The following is a 22,491-nucleotide window of genomic DNA, read 5'->3' on the forward strand; positions in this document are numbered from 1 at the left end:
ACAATACGAACCTTAACCCTAACCCAACCCTAACCCTAACCTAACCCTAATCCTAACCCTTACACAAACCCCAACCCTAACACAAACCCTAACCCTAATACCACTATCCTAATTCTAACCCTAGTACCCTAACCATAACCCTAATACCCTAAGCCTAACCCTAACCCTAATACGAACCCTAACCCTAACAAGAGATACGAAATCTAACCCTAATACGAACAGTAACCCTAACTTTATTGCTACCCTAACCCTAACTATAACCCTAATATCTCTAATACTAACCCTAACCCTTACGCTAAACCTAATATGAACCCTAACCCTAATATGAACCGTAACCCAAACTCTAACCCTAATACGAACCCTAAACCTAATACTAACCCTGACCCTGACCCTAACCCTAACCCTGACCCAAAGCTAACCCTAACCCTAACAACCTAATAACTTAACCCTAACCCTAAATAACCCTAACCCTTATCCTAATAACACTAACCCTAACCCTAAAACACTAACCATAATCCTATTACGAACCCTAACCCTAACACTAATACGAACCCTAACCCTAATACAAATCCTAACCCTAATATGAACCCTAACACAAACCCTAACCCTAATACCGTAATACCCTAACTCTAACTAACCCTAATACCATAACCCTAATTTCCTAATTCCCTACCCCTAACCCTAAAACCCTAACCCTAATCCTTATACCCTAACCCTAATACAAACCCTAATCCTAATACCCTAACCAAATCCTAACCCTAACCCTAACACTAACCCTAACATGAACCCTAACCCAAAACCTAACCCTAATACGAACCCTAACCCTAACCTAACCCTACCTCTAATGCTACCTTAACCATAACTATAACCCTAATACCTCTAATACGAACCCTAACCCTAAAAACACCCTAAACCTAACTCTACCCTAACCCTATCCCTAATATGAACCCTAACCTCTAACCCTAACACACTAATACCCAAACCCTAACCCTATGTAACCCTAACCCTAATCCTAATACGAACACTAACCCTAACTAACCTTAACCCTAACACTAATACCCTATCCCTAATACCCTAACCATAACCTAACCCTAATACCCTAACCCTAACCTAACCCTAACACTAACATTAACCCTAACACGCAGGGACGTGCGGTGAGCTTAATGGCTCAAGAGGCACTGGCTAGCACCAGAGCCAGATTTACACAAAATATATGAGCCAAAGGGATCATGTGGGCATTATACACAGCTGCAGCAGTATAAACTCCAGGAAATTTTTGGAGTTTTGATCAGATATATGCGGAAGAGATAAGCAGGTGAGGCACTGCCTCACCTGCCATAGACTTTAACTCCACATTTTTGGCTATAAAAATTATTACAATAATGCAAAAAAGATTTTTCAAACATATTCTTTCTATTTTTCACATACTTTATACAGTCAAAACTCGGGCACAAACGTTAGTATGACAGGAATGGCTCTGCCTCACCTGCCTCACCCCACCGCACGTCACTGCTAACACGAACCCTAACCCTAATCCTAACCCTAATACGAACCCTAACCTAACCCTAACCCTTGCTCTTACGCTACCCTAACCCTAACTATAACCCTAATACCACTAATATGAACCCTAACCCTAAAACAAACCCTAACGTGAACCCTAAACCTAACGCTACCCTAACCCTATCCTTAATATAAACCTAACTCCCAACCCTAACCCCCTAATACTCTAACCCTAACCCTAAGTAACCCTAACCCTAATCCTAATAACCCTAAACCTAACACCCTAAAACCGTAATCCTAATATGAACCCTAACCCTAACGCTACCCCTAATACGAACCTTAGCCCTAACTCTAATACGAACCCTAACCCTAGCCCTAACCCTAAAATGAACCCTAATACAAACCCTAACCCTAATACCCTAATACCCTAACCCTAACCCTAACGCAAACCCTAACCCTAACCCTAATGCAACCCTAACCCTAATACGAATCCTAACCCTAATACGAACCCTAACTCTAATATGAACCCTAAACATAACCCTAACTAACCCTAACCCTAAAACCCTAACCCTAATAACTCTAATACAAACCCTAACATTAACCCTAATACGGTCCCTAACATTAATACGAACCCTAACCCTAATACAAATCCTAACCCTAACCCTAATCTGAACCCTAATTCAAACCCTAACCCTTATACCCAAATACCCTAACCCTAACTAAACCTAACCCTTATCCCATAACCCTAATTCCTTAACCCTAACCCTAACCATAAAATCCTAACCCTAACCCTAATACCCTAACCCTAACCCTAACCCTAATACCCTAACAAAACCCTACCCCTAACCCTAACCCTAACCTAACTCTAACCCTTACACAAACCCTTACCCTAACACAAACCCTAACCCTAACATGAACCCTAATCCTAATGCTACTCTAACCCTAACCCTAATATGTACCCTAACCCTAATACGTACCCTATCTAACCTTAACCTTAAACCTAACCCTAATACCCTAACCAAAACCCTAATACCCTATCCCTAATACCCTAACCCTAACCCTAACTTAACCCTAACCTAACCCCAACAATAACCCAACTCTAACACGAACCCTAACCCTAAACCTAACCCTAATATGAACCCTAACCTAACCCTAACCCTAACTCTAACGCTACCCTAACCCTAACTATAACCCTAATACCTCTAATACGAACCCTAACCCTAAAAGAAACCCTAACGTGAACCCTAACCCTAACACTACCCTAACCCTATCCCTAATATGAACCCTAACCCTAACCTCTAACCCTAACACCCTAATGCCCTAACCCTAACCCTAAAACAAACCCTAACACGATCCCTAACCCTAATGCTACCCTAACCCTATCCCTAATATGAACCCTAACCCCCAGCCCTAACACTAACACCCTAATACTCTAACCCTAATCCTAATAACACTAAACCTAACCCTAAAACCCTAACCCTAATACGAACCCTAACCCTATCGCTAACCCTAATATGAACCCTAGCCCTAACCCTAATACGAACCCTAATCCTAACCCTAATATGAACCCTAATACAAACCCTAACCCTAATATGAACCCTAATACCCTAATTCTCTAACCCTAACGTGAACCCTAACCCTAATGCTACCCTAACCATAACCCTAATACGAATCCTAACCCTAATACGAACCCTAACTCTAATATGAGCCCTAAACATAACCCTAACTAACCCTAACCCTAAAACCCTATCCCTAATACTCTAACCCTAATACCCTAAACCTAACCCTAATACCAAGCCCTAACCCTAACCGAACCCTAACCCTAACACTAACCCTAACCCTAATATCATTACCCTAATCTAACCAAATAACCCTAACCCTAATACCTAACCCTAATACCCTAACCCTAACCTAACCCTATCCCTAACCCTTATACGAACCCTAACCCTAATAAGAAGCCCTAACCCTAATACAAACCCTAACTCTAACGCTACCCTAACCCTAACTATAACCCTAATATCTCTAATACGAATCCTAACCCTAACGCTAACCCTAATACAAACCCTAACCCTAACCATAATATGAACCCTAACCCAAACCCTAACCATAATACGAACCCTAACCCTAATACAAACCCTGACCCTGACTCTGACCCTGACCCTAACCCTGACTCAACGCTAACCCTAATATGAACCCTAACCCTAACACCCTAATACCCTAAACCTAACCCTAACCCTAACTAACCCTATGCCTAATCCTAATAACCCTATGCCTAACCCTAAAACCCTAACCCTAACACTAATACAAACCCTAACACTTATACAAACCCTAACCCTAATATGAACCCTAACCCTAATACGAACCCTAACCTTAATATGAACCCAAACCCTAACACGAACCCTAACCCTAACATGAACCCTAACCTAACCCTAACCCTAATAACTCTAATACAAACCCTAACATTAACCCTAATACGGTACCTAACCCTAGTACGAACCCTAACCCTAATACAAATCCTAACCCTAAACCTAATCTGAACCCTAATACAAACCCTAACCCTTATACCCAAATACCCTAACCCTAACTAAACCTAACCCTTATACCATAACCCTAATTCCTTAACCCTAACCCTAACCATAAAATCCTAACCCTAACCCTAATACCCTAACCCTAATATGAACCCTAACCCTAATACCCTAACCAAACCCTACCCCTAACCCTAACCCTAACCTAACCCTAACCCTTACACAAACCCTAAACCTAACACGAACCCTAACCCTAATGCTACTCTAACCCTAATATGTACCCTAACCCTAATACGAACCCTATCTAACCTTAACCTTAACCCTAACCCTAATACCCTAACCTTAACCCTAATACCCTATCCCTAATACTCTAACCCTAACCTAACCCTAACCCTAACCCCAACAATAACCCAGCCCTAACACGAACCCTAACCCTAAACCGAACCCTAATACGAACCCTAACCTAACCCTAACCCTAACTCTAACGCTACCCTAACCCTAACTATAACCCTAATACCACTAATACGAACCCTAACCCTAAAAGAAACCCCAACGTGAACCCTAACCCTTACACTACCCTAACCCTATCCCTAATATGAACCCTAACCTCTAACCCTAACACCTTAATGCCCTAACCCTAACCTTAAAACAAACCCTAACATGAACCCTAACGCTACCCTAACCCTATCCCTAATATGAACCCTAACCCCCAACCCTAACCCTAATACCCTAACCCTAATACCCTAACCTAACCCTAACACTTACCTTTACCCTATTACCCAAACCCTAACCCTAACCTAACCCTAACACTAACCATAACCCTATCTATAATACCCTAATCCTACACCTAAACACAATATGAACCCTAACCCTAATCATAATACCCTAACCCTAACCCAACCCTAACCCTAACCTAACCCTAATCCTAACCCTTACATAAACCCCAACCCTAACACAAATCCTAACCCTAATACCAATACCCTAATTCTAACCCTAGTACCCTAACCATAACCCTAATACCCTAAGCCTAACCCTAACCTAACCCTAACCCTAACCCTAATACGAACCCTAACCCTAACAAGAAATACTAAACCTAACCCTAATACGAACACTAACCCTAACTCTATTGCTACCCTAACCTTAACTATAACCCTAATATCTCTAATAAGAACCCTAACCCTAACGCTAAACCTAATACGAACCCTAACCCTAATATGAACCGTAACCCAAACCCTAACCCTAATACGAACCCTAAACCTAATACTAACCCTGACCCTGACCCTAACCCTGACCCTGACCCAAAGCTAACCCTAACCCAAATATGAACCCTAACCCTAATACAAATCCTAACCCTAACCCTAATCTGAACCCTAACCCTTATACCCAAATACCCTAACCCTAACTAAACCTAACCCTTATACCATAACCCTAATTCCTTAACCCTAACCATAAAATCCTAACCCTAACCCTAATACCCTAACCCTAACCCTAATACGAACCCTAACCCTAATACCCTAACCAAACCCTACCCCTAAACCTAACCCTAACCTAACCCTAACTGTTACACAAACCCTAACCCTAACACAAACCCTAAACCTAACACGAACCCTAACCCTAATGCTACTCTAACCCTAACCCTAATATGTACCCTAACCCTAATACGAACCCTATCTAACCTTAACCTTAACCCTAACCCTAATACCCTAACCCTAATACCCTATCCCTAATACCCTAACCCTAACCTAACACTAACCATAACCCTAACTATAATACCCTAATCCTAAACCTAACCCTAAACACAATATGAACCCTAACCCTAATCATAATACCCTAAGCCTAACCCAACCCTAACCCTAACCCTAACCTAACCCTAATCCTAACCCTTACACAAACCCCAACCCTAACACAAACCCTAACCCTCATACCACTACCCTAATTCTAACCCTAGTACCCTAACCATAACCCTAATACCCTAAGCCTAACCCTAACCTAACCCTAACCCTAACCCTAATACGAACCCTAACAAGAAATACTAAACCTAACCCTAATACGAACACTAACCCTAACTCTATTGCTACCCTAACCCTAACTATAACCCTAATATCTCTAATAAGAACCCTAACCCTAACACTAAACCTAATACGAACCCTAACCCTAATATGAACCGTAACCCAAACCCTAACCCTAATACGAACCCTAAACCTAATACTAACCCTGACCCTAACCCTAACCCTGACCCAAAGCTAACCCTAACCCTAATATGAACCCTAACCCTAACAACCTTATAACTTAACCATAACCCTAAATAACCCTAACCCTTATCCTAATAACACTAACCCTAACCCTAAAACACTAACCATAATCCTATTACGAACCCTAACCCTAACACTAATACGAACCCTAACCCTAATACAAATCCTAACCCTAATCTGAACCCTAACACAAACCCTAACCCTAACCCTAATACCGTCATACCCTAACTCTAACTAACCCTAATACCATAACCCTAATTTCCTAATTTCCTACCCCTAACCCTAAAACCCTAACCCTAATCCTTATACCCTAACCCTAACCCTAATACAAACCCTAATCCTAATACCCTAACCAAATCCTAACCCTAACCCTAACACTAACCCTAACACGAACCCTAACCCAAAACCTAACCCTAATACAAACCCTAACACTAACCTAACCCTACCTCTAATGCTACCTTAACCATAACTATAACCCTAATACCTCTAATACGAACCCTAACCCTAAAAACACCCTAAACCTAACTCTACCCTAACCCTATCCCTAATATGAACCCTAACCTCTAACCCTAACACACTAATACCCAAACCCTAACCCTATGTAACCCTAACCCTAATCCTAATACGAACACTAACCCTAACTAACCTTAACCCTAACACTAATACCCTATCCCTAATACCCTAACCATAACCTAACCCTAATACCCTAACCCTAACCTAACCCTAACACTAACATTAACCCTAACACGCAGGGACGTGCGGTGAGCTTAATGGCTCAAGAGGCACTGGCTAGCACCAGAGCCAGATTTACACAAAATATATGAGCCAAAGGGATCATGTGGGCATTATACACAGCTGCAGCAGTATAAACTCCAGGAAATTTTTGGAGTTTTGATCAGATATATGCGGAAGAGATAAGCAGGTGAGGCACTGCCTCACCTGCCATAGACTTTAACTCCACATTTTTGGCTATAAAAATTATTACAATAATGCAAAAAAGATTTTTCAAACATATTCTTTTTATTTTTCACATACTTTATACAGTAAAAACTCTGGCACAAACGTTAGTATGACAGGAATGGCTCTGCCTCACCTGCCTCACCCCACCGCACGTCACTGCTAACACGAACCCTAACCCTAATCCTAACCCTAATACGAACCCTAACCTAACCCTAACCCTTGCTCTAACGCTACCCTAACCCTAACTATAACCCTAATACCTCTAATACGAACCCTAACCCTAAAACAAACCCTAACCCTAACGTGAACCCTAAACCTAACGCTACCCTAACCCTATCCTTAATATAAACCTAACTCCCAACCCTAACCCCCTAATACTCTAACCCTAACCCTAAGTAACCCTAACCCTAATCCTAATAACCCTAAACCTAACACCCTAAAACCCTAATCCTAATATGAATCCTAACCCTAATCCTAACCCTAATACGAACCCTAACCTAACCCTAACCCTTGCTCTAACGCTACCCTAACCCTAACTATAACCCTAATACCTCTAATACGAACCCTAACCCTAAAACAAACCCTAACCCTAACGTGAACCCTAAACCTAACGCTACCCTAACCCTATCCTTAATATAAACCTAACTCCCAACCCTAACCCCCTAATACTCTAACCCTAACCCTAAGTAACCCTAACCCTAATCCTAATAACCCTAAACCTAACACCCTAAAACCCTAATCCTAATATGAACCCTAACCCTAACGCTAACCCTAATACGAACCTTAGCCCTAACTCTAATACGAACCCTAACCCTAGCCCTAACCCTAAAATGAACCCTAATACAAACCCTAACCCTGATACCCTAATACCCTAACCCTAACCCTAACGCGAACCCTAACCCTAACCCTAATGCAACCCTAACCCTAATACGAATCCTAACCCTAATACGAACCCTAACTCTAATATGAACCCTAAACATAACCCCTAACTAACCCTAACCCTAAAACCCTAACCCTAATAACTCTAATACAAACCCTAACATTAACCCTAATACGGTCCCTAACATTAATACGAACCCTAACCCTAATACAAATCCTAACCCTAACCCTAATCTGAACCCTAATTCAAACCCTAACCCTTATACCCAAATACCCTAACCCTAACTAAACCTAACCCTTATCCCATAACCCTAATTCCTTAACCCTAACCCTAACCATAAAATCCTAACCCTAACCCTAATACCCTAACCCTAACCCTAACCCTAATACCCTATCCAAACCCTACCCCTAACCCTAACCTAACTCTAACCCTTACACAAACCCTTACCCTAACACAAACCCTAACCCTAACATGAACCCTAATCCTAATGCTACTCTAACCCTAACCCTAATATGTACCCTAACCCTAATACGTACCCTATCTAACCTTAACCTTAAACCTAACCCTAATACCCTAACCAAAACCCTAATACCCTATCCCTAATACCCTAACCCTAACCCTAACTTAACCCTAACCTAACCCCAACAATAACCCAACTCTAACACGAACCCTAACCCTAAACCTAACCCTAATACGAACCCTAACCTAACCCTAACCCTAACTCTAACGCTACCCTAACCCTAACTATAACCCTAATACCTCTAATACGAACCCTAACCCTAAAAGAAACCCTAACGTGAACCCTAACCCTAGCACTACCCTAACCCTATCCCTAATATGAACCCTAACCCTAACCTCTAACCCTAACACCCTAATGCCCTAACCCTAACCCTAAAACAAACCCTAACCCTAACACGAACCCTAACCCTAATGCTACCCTAACCCTATCCCTAATATGAACCCTAACCCCCAGCCCTAACACTAACACCCTAATACTCTAACCCTAATCCTAATAACACTAAACCTAACCCTAAAACCCTAACCCTAATACGAACCCTAACCCTATCGCTAACCCTAATATGAACCCTAGCCCTAACCCTAATACGAACCCTAACCCTAATATGAACCCTAATACAAACCCTAACCCTAATATGAACCCTAATACCCTAATTCTCTAACCCTAACGTGAACCCTAACCCTAATGCTACCCTAACCATAACCCTAATACGAATCCTAACCCTAATACGAACCCTAACTCTAATATGAGCCCTAAACATAACCCTAACTAACCCTAACCCTAAAACGCTATCCCTAATACTCTAACCCTAATACCCTAAACCTAACCCTAATACCAAGCCCTAACCCTAACCAAACCCTAACCCTAACACTAACCCTAACCCTAATACCATTACGCTAATCTAACCATATAACCCTAACCCTAATACCTAACCCTAATACCCTAACCCTAACCTAACCCTATCCCTAACCCTAACCCTTATACGAACCCTAACCCTAACAAGAAGCCCTAACCCTAATACAAACCCTAACTCTAACGCTACCCTAACCCTAACTATAACCCTAATATCTCTAATACGAATCCTAACCCTAACGCTAACCCTAATACAAACCCTAACCCTAACCATAATATGAACCCTAACCCAAACCCTAACCATAATACGAACCCTAACCCTAATACAAACCCTGACCCTGACTCTGACCCTGACCCTAACCCTGACCCAACGCTAACCCTAATATGAACCCTAACCCTAACACCCTAATACCCTAAACCTAACCCTAACCCTAACTAACCCTATGCCTAATCCTAATAACCCTATGCCTAACCCTAAAACCCTAACCCTAACACTAATACAAACCCTAACACTTATACAAACCCTAACCCTAATATGAACCCTAACCCTAATACGAACCCTAACCTTAATACGAACCCAAACCCTAACACGAACCCTAACCCTAACATGAACCCTAACCTAACCCTAACCCTAATAACTCTAATACAAACCCTAACATTAACCCTAATACGGTACCTAACCCTAATACGAACCCTAACCCTAATACAAATCCTAACCCTAAACCTAATCTGAACCCTAATACAAACCCTAACCCTTATACCCAAATACCCTAACCCTAACTAAACCTAACCCTTATACCATAACCCTAATTCCTTAACCCTAACCCTAACCATAAAATCCTAACCCTAACCCTAATACCCTAACCCTAACCCTAATATGAACCCTAACCCTAATACCCTCACCAAACCCTACCCCTAACCCTAACCCTAACCTAACCCTAACCCTTACACAAACCCTAACCCTAACACAAACCGTAAACCTAACACGAACCCTAACCCTAATGCTACTCTAACCCTAACCCTAATATGTACCCTAACCCTAATACGAACCCTATCTAACCTTAACCTTAACCCTAACCCTAATACCCTAACCTTAACCCTAATACCCTATCCCTAATACTCTAACCCTAACCCTAACCTAACCCTAACCCTAACCCCAACCATAACCCAGCCCTAACACGAACCCTAACCCTAAACCTAACCCTAATACGAACCATAACCTAACCCTAACTCTAACGCTACCCTAACCCTAACTATAACCCTAATACCACTAATACGAACCCTAACCCTAAAAGAAACCCCAACGTGAACCCTAACCCTTACACTACCCTAACCCTATCCCTAATATGAACCCTAACCCTAACCTCTAACCCTAACACCTTAATGCCCTAACCCTAACCTTAAAACAAACCCTAACATGAACCCTAACCCTAACGCTACCCTAACCCTATCCCTAATATGAACCCTAACCCCCAACCCTAACCCTAATACCCTAACCCTAATACCCTAACCTAACCCTAACACTTACCTTTACCCTATTACCCAAACCCTAACCCTAACCTAACCCTAACACTAACCATAACCCTATCTATAATACCCTAATCCTACACCTAAACACAATATGAACCCTAACCCTAATCATAATACCCTAACCCTAACCCAACCCTAACCCTAACCTAACCCTAATCCTAACCCTTACACAAACCCCAACCCTAACACAAATCCTAACCCTAATACCACTACCCTAATTCTAACCCTAGTACCCTAACCATAACCCTAATACCCTAAGCCTAACCCTAACCTAACCCTAACCCTAACCCTAATACGAACCCTAACCCCAACAAGAAATACTAAACCTAAACCTAACCCTAATACGAACACTAACCCTAACTCTATTGCTACCCTAACCCTAACTATAACCCTAATAACTCTAATAAGAACCCTAACCCTAACGCTAAACCTAATACGAACCCTAACCCTAATATGAACCGTAACCCAAACCCTAACCCTAATACGATCCCTAAACCTAATACTAACCCTGACCCTGACCCTAACCCTAACCCTGACCCAAAGCTAACCCTAACCCTAACCCTAATATGAACCCTAACCCTAACCCTAATGCAAATCCTAACCCTAATCTGAACCCTAACCCTTATACCCAAATACCCTAACCCTAACTAAACCTAACCCTTATACCATAACCCTAATTCCTTAACCCTAACCATAAAATCCTAACCCTAACCCTAATACCCTAACCCTAACCCTAATACGAACCCTAACCCTAATACCCTAACCAAACCCTACCCCTAAACCTAACCCTAACCTAACCCTAACCGTTACACAAACCCTAACCCTAACACAAACCCTAAACCTAACACGAACCCTAACCCTAATGCTACTCTAACCCTAACCCTAATATGTACCCTAACCCTAATACGAACCCTATCTAACCTTAACCTTAACCCTAACCCTAATACCCTAACCCTAACCCTAATACCCTATCCCTAATACCCTAACCCTAACCTAACCCTAACACTAACCATAACCCTAACTATAATACCCTAATCCTAAACCTAACCCTAAACACAATATGAACCCTAACCCTAATCATAATACCCTAAGCCTAACCCAACTCTAACCCTAACCCTAACCTAACTCTAATCCTAACCCTTACACAAACCCCAACCCTAACACAAACCCTAACCCTAATACCACTACCCTAATTCTAACCCTAGTACCCTAACCATAACCCTAATACCCTAAGCCTAACCCTAACCTAACCCTAACCCTAATACGAACCCTAACAAGAAATACTAAACCTAACCCTAATACGAACACTAACCCTAACTCTATTGCTACCCTAACTATAACCCTAATATCTCTAATAAGAACTTTAACCCTAACGCTAAACCTAATACGAACCCTAACCCTAATATGAACCGTAACCCAAACCCTAACCCTAATACGAACCCTAAACCTAATACTAACCCTGACCCTGACCCTAACCCTAACCCTGACCCAAAGCTAACCCTAACCCTAATATGAACCCTAACCCTAACAACCTAATAACTAAACCCTAACCCTAAATAACCCTAACCCTTATCCTAATAACACAAACCCTAACCCTAAAACACTAACCATAATCCTATTACGAACCCTAACACTAATACGAACCATAACCCTAATACAAATCCTAACCCTAATCTGAACCCTAACACAAACCCTAACCCTAATACCATAATGCCCTAACCCTAACTCTAACTAACCCTAATACCATAACCCTAATTTCCTAATTCCCTAACCCTAACCCTAAAACCCTATCCCTAATCCTTATACCCTAACCCTAATACGAACCCTAACAAGAAATACTAAACCTAACCCTAATACGAACACTAACCCTAACTCTATTGCTACCCTAACCCTAACTATAACCCTAATATCTCTAATAAGAACCCTAACCCTAACGCTAAACCTAATACGAACCCTAACCCTAATATGAACCGTAACCCAAACCCTAACCCTAATAGGAACCCTAAACCTAATACTAACCCTGACCCTGACCCTAACCCTAACCCTGACCCAAAGCTAACCCTAACCCTAAAATGAACCCTAACAACCTAATAACTAAACCCTAACCCTAAATAACCCTAACCCTTATCCTAATAACACAAACCCTAACCCTAAAACACTAACCATAATCCTATTACGAACCCTAACCCTAACACTAATACGAACCATAACCCTAATACAAATCCTAACCCTAACCCTAATCTGAACCCTAACACAAACCCTAACCCTAACCCTAATACCATAATGCCCTAACCCTAACTCTAACTAACCCTAATACCATAACCCTAATTTCCTAATTCCCTAACCCTAACCCTAAAACCCTATCCCTAATCCTTATACCCTAACCCTAGTACAAACCCTAACCCTAATACCCTAACCAAATCCTAACCCTAACACTAACCCTAACACGAACCCTAACCCAAAACCTAACCCTAATACGAACCCTAACCTAACCCTACCTCTAATGCTACCTTAACCATAACTATAACCTTAATACCTCTAATACGAACCCTAACCCTAAAAACACCCTAAACCTAACTCTACCCTAACCCTATCCCTAATATGAACCCTAACCTCTAACCCTAACACACTAATACCCAAACCCTAACCCTATGTAACCCTAACCCTAATCCTAATCCGAACACTAACCCTAACTAACCTTAACCCTAACCCTAATACCCTAACACTAATACCCTATCCCTAATACCCTAACCCTAACCATAACCTAACCCTAATACCCTAACCCTAACCTAACCCTAACACTAACATTAACCATAACACGCAGGGACGTGCGGTGAGCTAAATGGCTCAAGAGGCACTGGCTAACACCAGAGCCAGATTTACACAAAATATATGAGCCAAGGGGATCATGTGGTCATTATACACAGCTGCAGCAGTATAAACTCCAGGAAATTTTTGGAGTTTTGATCAGATATGTGCGGAAGAGATAAACAGGTGAGGTACTGCCTCATCTGCCATAGACTCCACATTTTTGACTATAAAAATTATTACAATAATGCAATAAAGATTTTTCAAACATATTCTTTTTATTTTTCACATACTTTATACAGTCAAAACTCGGGCACAAACGTTAGTATGAAAGGAATGGCTCTGCCTCACCTGCCTCAACCCACCGCACGTCACTGCTAACACGAACCCTAACCCTAAACCTAACCCTAATACGAACCCTAACCCTAACCTAACCCTAACCCTTACTCTAACGCTACCCTAACCCTAACTATAACCCTAATACCTCTAATACGAACCCTAACCCTAAAACAAACCCTAACCCTAACGTGAACCCTAAACCTAAAGCTACCCTAACCCTATCCTTAATATGAACCCTAACTCCCAACCCTAACCCCCTAATACTCTAAACCTAAGCCTAAGTAACCCTAACCCTAATCCTAATAACCCTAAACCTAACACCCTAAAACCCTATTCCTAATACGAACCCTAACCCTAACTCTAACCCTAATACGAACCTTAGCCCTAACCCTAATACGAACCCTCCCCTAGCCCTAACCCTAAAATGAACCCTAATACAAACCCTAACCCTAATACCCTAACCCTAACGCGAACCCTAACCCTAACCCTAATGCAACCCTAACTCTAATACGAATCCTAACCCTAATACGAACCCTAACTCTAATATGAACCCTAAACATAACCCTAACTAACCCTAACCCTAAAACCCTATCCCTAATACTCTAACCCTAATACCCTAAACCTAACCCTAACCCTAACCCTAATACCCAAACCCTAACCCTAACCGAACCCTAACCCTAACACTAACCCTAACCCTAAAACCATTACCCTAATCTAACCATATAACCCTAACCCTAATACCTAACCCTAATACCATAACCCTAACCCTAACCTAACCCTATCCCTAACCCTAACCCTTAAACGATCCCTAACCCTAACAAGAAACCCTAACCCTAATACAAACCCTAACTCTAACGCTACCCTAACCCTAACTATAACCCTAATATCTCTAATACGAATCCTAACCCTAACGCTAACCCTAATACAAACCCTAACCATAATATGAACCCTAACCCAAACCCTAACCATAATACGAACCTTAACCCTAATACAAACCCTGATTCTGACCCTGACCCTAACCCTAACCCTGACCCAACGCTAACCCTAATATGAACCCTAACCCACCACCATAATACCTTAAACCTAACCCTAACCCTAACTAACCCTATGCCTAATCCTAATAACCCTAACCCTAACCCTAAAACCATAACCCTAACACTAATACGAACCCTAACACTTATACAAACCCTAACCCTAATACGAACCCCAACCCTAATACGAACCCTAACCCTTATAGTAACCCTAATACGAACCCTAACCCTAACGCTACCCTAACCCTAATACGTACCCTAACCTTAATACGAACCTAAACCCTAACACGAACCCTAACATGAACTCTAACCTAACCCTAACTCTAATAACTCTAATACAAACCCTAACATTAACCCTAATACGGTCCCTAACCCTAATACCCTAACCAAACCTTACCACTAACCCTAACCTAACTCTAACCCTTACACAAACCCTAACACAAACCCTAACCCTAACACGAACCCTAACCCTAATGCTACTCTAACCCTAACCCTAATATGTACCCTAACCCTAATACGTACCCTATCTAACCTTAACCTTAACCCTAACCCTAATACCCTAACCCTAATACCCTATCCCTATTACCCTAACCCTAACCTAACCCTAACCCTAACCCCAACAAAAACCCATCCCTAACACGAACCCTAACCCTAAACCTAACCCTAATACGAACCCTAAAGTAACCCTAACTCTAACGCTACCCTAACCCTAACTATAACCCTAATACCTCTAATACGAACCCTAACCCTAAAAGAAAACCCAACGTGAACCCTAACACTAACCTAACCCTAACCCTAATATGAACCCTAACCCTAACCTCTAACCCTAACACCCTAATGCCCTAACCCTAACAATAAAACAAACCCTAACCCTAACACGAACCCTAACCCTAACGCTACCCTAACCCTATCCCTAATATGAACCATAACACCCTAATACTCTTACCCTAATCCTAATAACACTAAACCTAACCCTAAAACCCTAAAACCCTAACCCTAATACGAACCCTAACCCTATCGCTAACCCAAATATGAACCCTAGCCCTAACCCTAATACGAACCCTAACCCTAATATGAACCCTAATACAAACCCTAACCCTAATATGAACCCTAATACCCTAATTCTCTAACCCTAACAAACCCTAACTCTAATGCTACCCTAACCATAACCCTAATACGAATCCTAACCCTAATACGAACCCTAACTCTAATATGAACCCTAAACATAACCCTAACTAACCCTAACCCTAAAACCCTATCCCTAATACTCTAACCCTAATAACCTAAACCTAATCCTAACCCTAATACCCAAGCCCTAACCCTAACCGAACCTTAACCCTAACACTAACCCTAACCATAATACCATTACCCTAATCTAACCATATAACCCTAACCTTAATACCTAACCCTAACCCTAACCTAACCCTAACCCTAACCATAACCATAACCCTAATACCCTAAGACTAACCCTAACCTAACCCTAACCCTAATACGAACCCTAACCCTAACAAGAAATACTAAACCTAACCCTAATATGAACACTAACCCTAACTCTATTGCTACCCTAACCCTAACTATAACCCTAATATCTCTAATACGAACCCTAACGCTAAACCTAATACGAACCCTAACCCTAATATGAACCGTAACCCAAACCCTAACCCTAATACGAACCCTAAACTTAACCCTAACCCTGACCCAAAACTAACCCTAACCCTAATATGAACCCTAACCCTAAATAACCCTAACCCTTATCCTAATAACACTAACCCTAACCCTAAAACACTAACCATAATCCTATTACGAACCCTAACACTAATACGAACCCTAACCCTAATACAAATCCTAACCCTAACCCTAATCTGAACCCTAACACAAACCCTAACCCTAATACCGTAATACACTAACCCTAACTCTAACTAACCCTAATACCATAACCCTAATTTCCTAATTCCCTAACCCTAACCCTAAAACCCTAACCCTAATCCTTATACCCTAACCCTAATACAAACCCTAACCCTAATACCCTAACCAAATCCTAACCCTAACCCTAACACTAACCCTAACACGAACACTAACCCAAAACCTAACCCTAATACGAACCCTAACCCTAACCTAACCCTATCTCTAATGCTACCTTAACCATAACTATAACCCTAATACCTCTAATACGAACCCTAACCCTAGAAAAAACCTAAACCTAATGCTACCCTAACCCTATCCCTAATATGAACCCTAACCTCTAACCCTAACACACTAATACCCAAACCCTAACACTATGTAACCCTAACCCTAATCCTAATCCGAACACTAACCCTAACTAACCTTAACCCTAACCCTAATACCCTAACACTAATATCTTATCCCTAATACCCTAACCCTAACCATAACCTAACCCTAATACCCTAACCCTAACCTAACCCTAACACTAACATTAACCCTAACACGAACCCTAACCCTAAACCTAACCCTAATACGCACCCTAACCCTAACCTAACCCTTACTCTAACGCTACCCTAACCCTAACTATAACCCTAATACCTCTAATACGAACCCTAACCCTAAAACAAACCCTAACGTGAACCCTAAACCTAACGCTACCCTAACCCTATCCTTAATATGAACCCTAACTCCCAACCCTAACCCCCTAATACTCTAACCCTAACCCTAAGTAACCCTAACTCTAATCCTAATAACCCTGAACCTAACACCCTAAAACCCTAATCCTAATACGAACCCTAAACCTAACGCTAACCCTAATACGAACCTTAGCCCTAACCCTAATACGAACCCTAACCCTAGCCCTAACCCTAAAATGAACCCTAAGACAAACCCTAACCCTAATACCCTAATACCCTAACCCTAACTAACCCTAACCCTAATGCAACCCTAACCCTAATACGAATCCTAACCCTAATACGAACCCTAACTCTAATATGAACCCTAAACATAACCCTAACTAACCCTAACCCTAAAACCCTATCCCTAATACTCTAACCCTAATACCCTAAACCTAACCCTAATACCCAAACCCTAACCCTAACCGAACCTTAACCCTAACACTAACCCTAATACCATTACCCTAATGTAACCATATAACCCTAACCCTACTACCTAACCCTAATACCCTAACCTTAACCCTAACCTAACCCTATCCCTAACCCTAACCCTTATACGAACCCTAACCCTAACAAGAAACCCTAATACAAACCCTAACTCTAACGCTACCCTATCCCTAACTGTAACCCTAATATCTCTAATACGAATCCTAACCCTAACGCTAACCCTAATACAAACCCTAACCCTAACCATAATATGAACCCTAACCCAAACCCTAACCATAATACGAACCCTAACCCTAATACAGACCCTGACTCTGACAATGACCCTAACCCTAACCCTGACCCAACGCTAACCCAAATATGAACCCAAACCCTAACACCCTAATACCCTAAACCTAACCCTAACTAACCCTATGCCTAATCCTAATAACCCTAACCCTAAAAACCTAACCCTAACACTAATACGAACCCTAACACTTATACAAACCCTAACCCTAATACGAACCCCAACCCTAATACGAACCCTAACCCTTATACTAACCCTAACCCTAATACGAACGCTAACCCTAACGCTACCCTAACCCTAATACGAACCCTAACCTTAATACGAACCCAAACCCTAACACGAACCGTAACCCTAACATGAACCCTAACCCTAACATGAACCCTAACATGAACCCTAACCCTTAATAACTCTAATACAAACCCTAACATTAACCCTAATACGGTCCCTAACCCTAATACGAACCCTAACCCTAATAAAAATCTTAACCCTAACCCTAATCTGAACCCTAATACAAACCCTAACCCTTATACCCAAATACCCTAACCCTAACTAAACCTAACCCTTATACCATAACCCTAATTCCTTAACCCTAACCCTAACCATAAAATCCTAACCCTAACCCTAATACCCTAACCCTAACCCTAATACGAACCCTAACCCTAATACCCTAACCAAACCCTACCCCTAACCCTAACCCTAACCTAACCCTTACCCTTACACAAACCCTAACCCTAACACAAACCCTAAACCTAACACGAACCCTTACCCTAATGCTACTCTAACCCTAACCCTAATATGTACCCTAACCCTAATACGAACCCTATCTAACCTTAACCTTAACCCTAACCCTAATACCCTAACCCTAATACCCTATCCCTAATACCCTAACCCTAACCTTAACCTAACCCTAACCCCAACAATAACCCAGCCCTAACACGAACCCTAACCCTAAACCTAACCCTAATACGAACCCTAATCTAACCCTAACCCTAACTCTAACGCTACCCTAACCCTAACTATAACCCTAATACCTCTAATATGAACCCTAACCCTAAAAGAAACCCCAACGTGAACCCTAACCCAAACACTAACCTAACCCTATCCCTAATATGAACCCTAACCCTAACCTCTAACCCTAACACCCTAATGCCCTAACCCTCACCCTAAAACAAACCCCAACGTGAACCCTAACCCTAACACTACCCTAACCTTATCCCTAATATGAACCCTAACCCTAACCTCTAACCCTAACACCCTAATGCCCTAACCCTAAAACAAACCCTAACACGAACCCTAACCCTAACGCTACCCTAACCCTATCCCTAATATGAACCCTAACCCCCAACCCTAACCCTAACACCCTAATATTCTAACCCTAACCCTAAGTTACACTAACACTAATCCTAATAACCCTAAACCTAACCCTAAAACCCTAACCCTAATACGAACCCTAACCCTATCGCTAACCCTAATATGAACCCTAGCCCTAACCCTAATATGAACCCTAGCCCTAACCCTAATATGAACCCTAATACAAACCCTAACCCTAATATGAACCCTAATACCCTAATTCTCTAACACTAACAAACCCTAACCCTAATACTACCCTAACCATAACCCTAATACGAATCCTAACCCTAATACGAACCCTAACTCTAATATGATCCCTAACCCTAACTAACCCTAACCCTAATACCCTAACCCTATCCCTAATACTCTAACCCTAATACCCTAACCTAATCCTAACCCTAACTCTAATACCCAAACCCTAACCCTAACCTGAATCCTAACTCGAACCCAAACCATAACACTAATACCACAACCCTATACCAAATTCCCTAACCCTAACCCTATACCTAATTACCTAACCCTAACCCTAATACCCTAATACCCTCACCTTAACTAACCCTAACCCTAACCCTAATACCATAACCCTAACCCTAATACCCTAACCCCTATACCATAACCGTAACCATAATAACCCTAACCCTAATAACCCTAATAAACCTAACCCTAAAACCCTAAAAACATAACCCTAAACCTAACACCCTAACCCTAACACGAACCCTTAACCCTAACCCTAACCCTAAAACCCAAACCTTTAACAACAACACGAACTCTAACCGTAATCCTAAAACCCTAACCATAAAACCCTAACACGAACCCTAACCCTAACACCATCACCCTAATACCCTAACCCTAATACCCTAACCCTAACCTAATAACCTTAAACCTAATAACCCTAACAACCCTAACGCTAATACGAACCCTAAACCTAATACCCTAACCCTAATAACCCTAACACTAACCCTTACCCGAACCCTAACCCTAACCTTTTAATCCTAACCCTAACCTTAATAACCCTAATAACCCTTGATAAAGCTGAATATTTATCGTATATAAAACCCTTTGTGAGGTCTAAGAACACTGTACGCTATTTACGTATGAAGTACCGTAAGGGTACGCTCGTTGCGTAACAATCGCTTAGCCGTAGTCGAGACGCTCAAGCGTCACGTTCGCTCACGGCCAAGAGATCACAGGCAGGCACGCTATTGGCTGCTGACTAACGTAATGATTCGCTATAGCGTAGCGGACGCTCGGGACCACGAGGAGATCACCAGCGGCGCTGACGCTCACAATGTTAAACCTTTAAATCTAAACCATAAACAATGTAATATGCTGTAAAACCTTAGTGTAGAGATAGGGTGTAGATGCAACACAGTGTAACCTTATTAACTCAAAAGCTGTTTGAGCGTCACCGACGCTCTGAGAATACTTAACACTATAAGAAATACACAGATACCTGGGCTTAGGGTCCAACGCCTAATATATATATATATTATGAATGATATACTTGCAAAAGAATTAATACAAATACAAATCATACACTACAATATAACATAGACTACCTAACCAGATAACTACACAGGAAGTATAATACAATTACTATTTAAGGGAAAATAAGAGAGAAAGAGGAGAAGAGAGAGAGAGAGAAATTGGCCCACAATAACAAGAAGATCAATATAGTTGCGGAGAAAAACTTACGCACAAAGGAAACGATCGCATGCGCCTCTGGACATCCAGCTCCCGATTTTCAGCAATGATAACCGTTGAAGAGTGAGAGCTGGATGTGATCGGCTTGTCTATTTATGCCCCACACACAATACAATTCAATGGTCCCTACAATCTCATTGTTCATTGGACACAGGAATTCCTCCTCGCATTATAACAAAAGGTCATAGGTTGATTCATACAGGTGGGCCGTGACTATTTCCAACAGCTCAGGTGGGAGGGAAACTGGGTTTCCCGCCGCATGGATAAGTAAGTGCAAATACAGTAAATGTTCACAAACTTCTTATGTCCATAACTATTCGCATGAGCGATTAATCCGCTTCAAACCAACGCCGGAATATTGCTAATTAAATACTCTTCCGATGGGTACTAAACACCACTGTATTACTCCTGTCTGACCCTTCGCATCAAACAAAGAGGGATTTCTCTGTTCACGAACATTCTATATTAACCAAACTTTCAGAATCTATCAAAGGGACCATGATCTACAAAATACATTATATAGTGAAAATATGTAACGATTGAGTCGCACGCTACGATCACATAAACTCTACCGTAAATACGCATACCGTGCGCCTGCGGGTGCCCGCGACTGTGAGTATGCGCACGTACGGGAGAGCGTACGCATGCGCAGCACGGACCTGTGTGAGGTGCAAATATGGTAGTGTGCATAGAGATATTTTTCTGACTTTGACAGTCCACCCTTTGGCAGTCAACAATAACTGCCACCTTCTAAAACATTTTCAAAAAGAGAAAAATATATGTCAGGGGTTCATACATTTACATGGTTGGGTAGGGGAGGAGAGGAGATGGTAGGAAAAGGGTATGACCTAGTGAGATAGCAGAAGCATGTGTGTATGAATCCGTGCTTGGGGGT

This window comes from Pseudophryne corroboree, chromosome 5 (genome assembly GCF_028390025.1).
Source record: "Pseudophryne corroboree isolate aPseCor3 chromosome 5, aPseCor3.hap2, whole genome shotgun sequence".
NCBI classification, from domain to species: Eukaryota; Metazoa; Chordata; class Amphibia; order Anura; family Myobatrachidae; genus Pseudophryne; species Pseudophryne corroboree.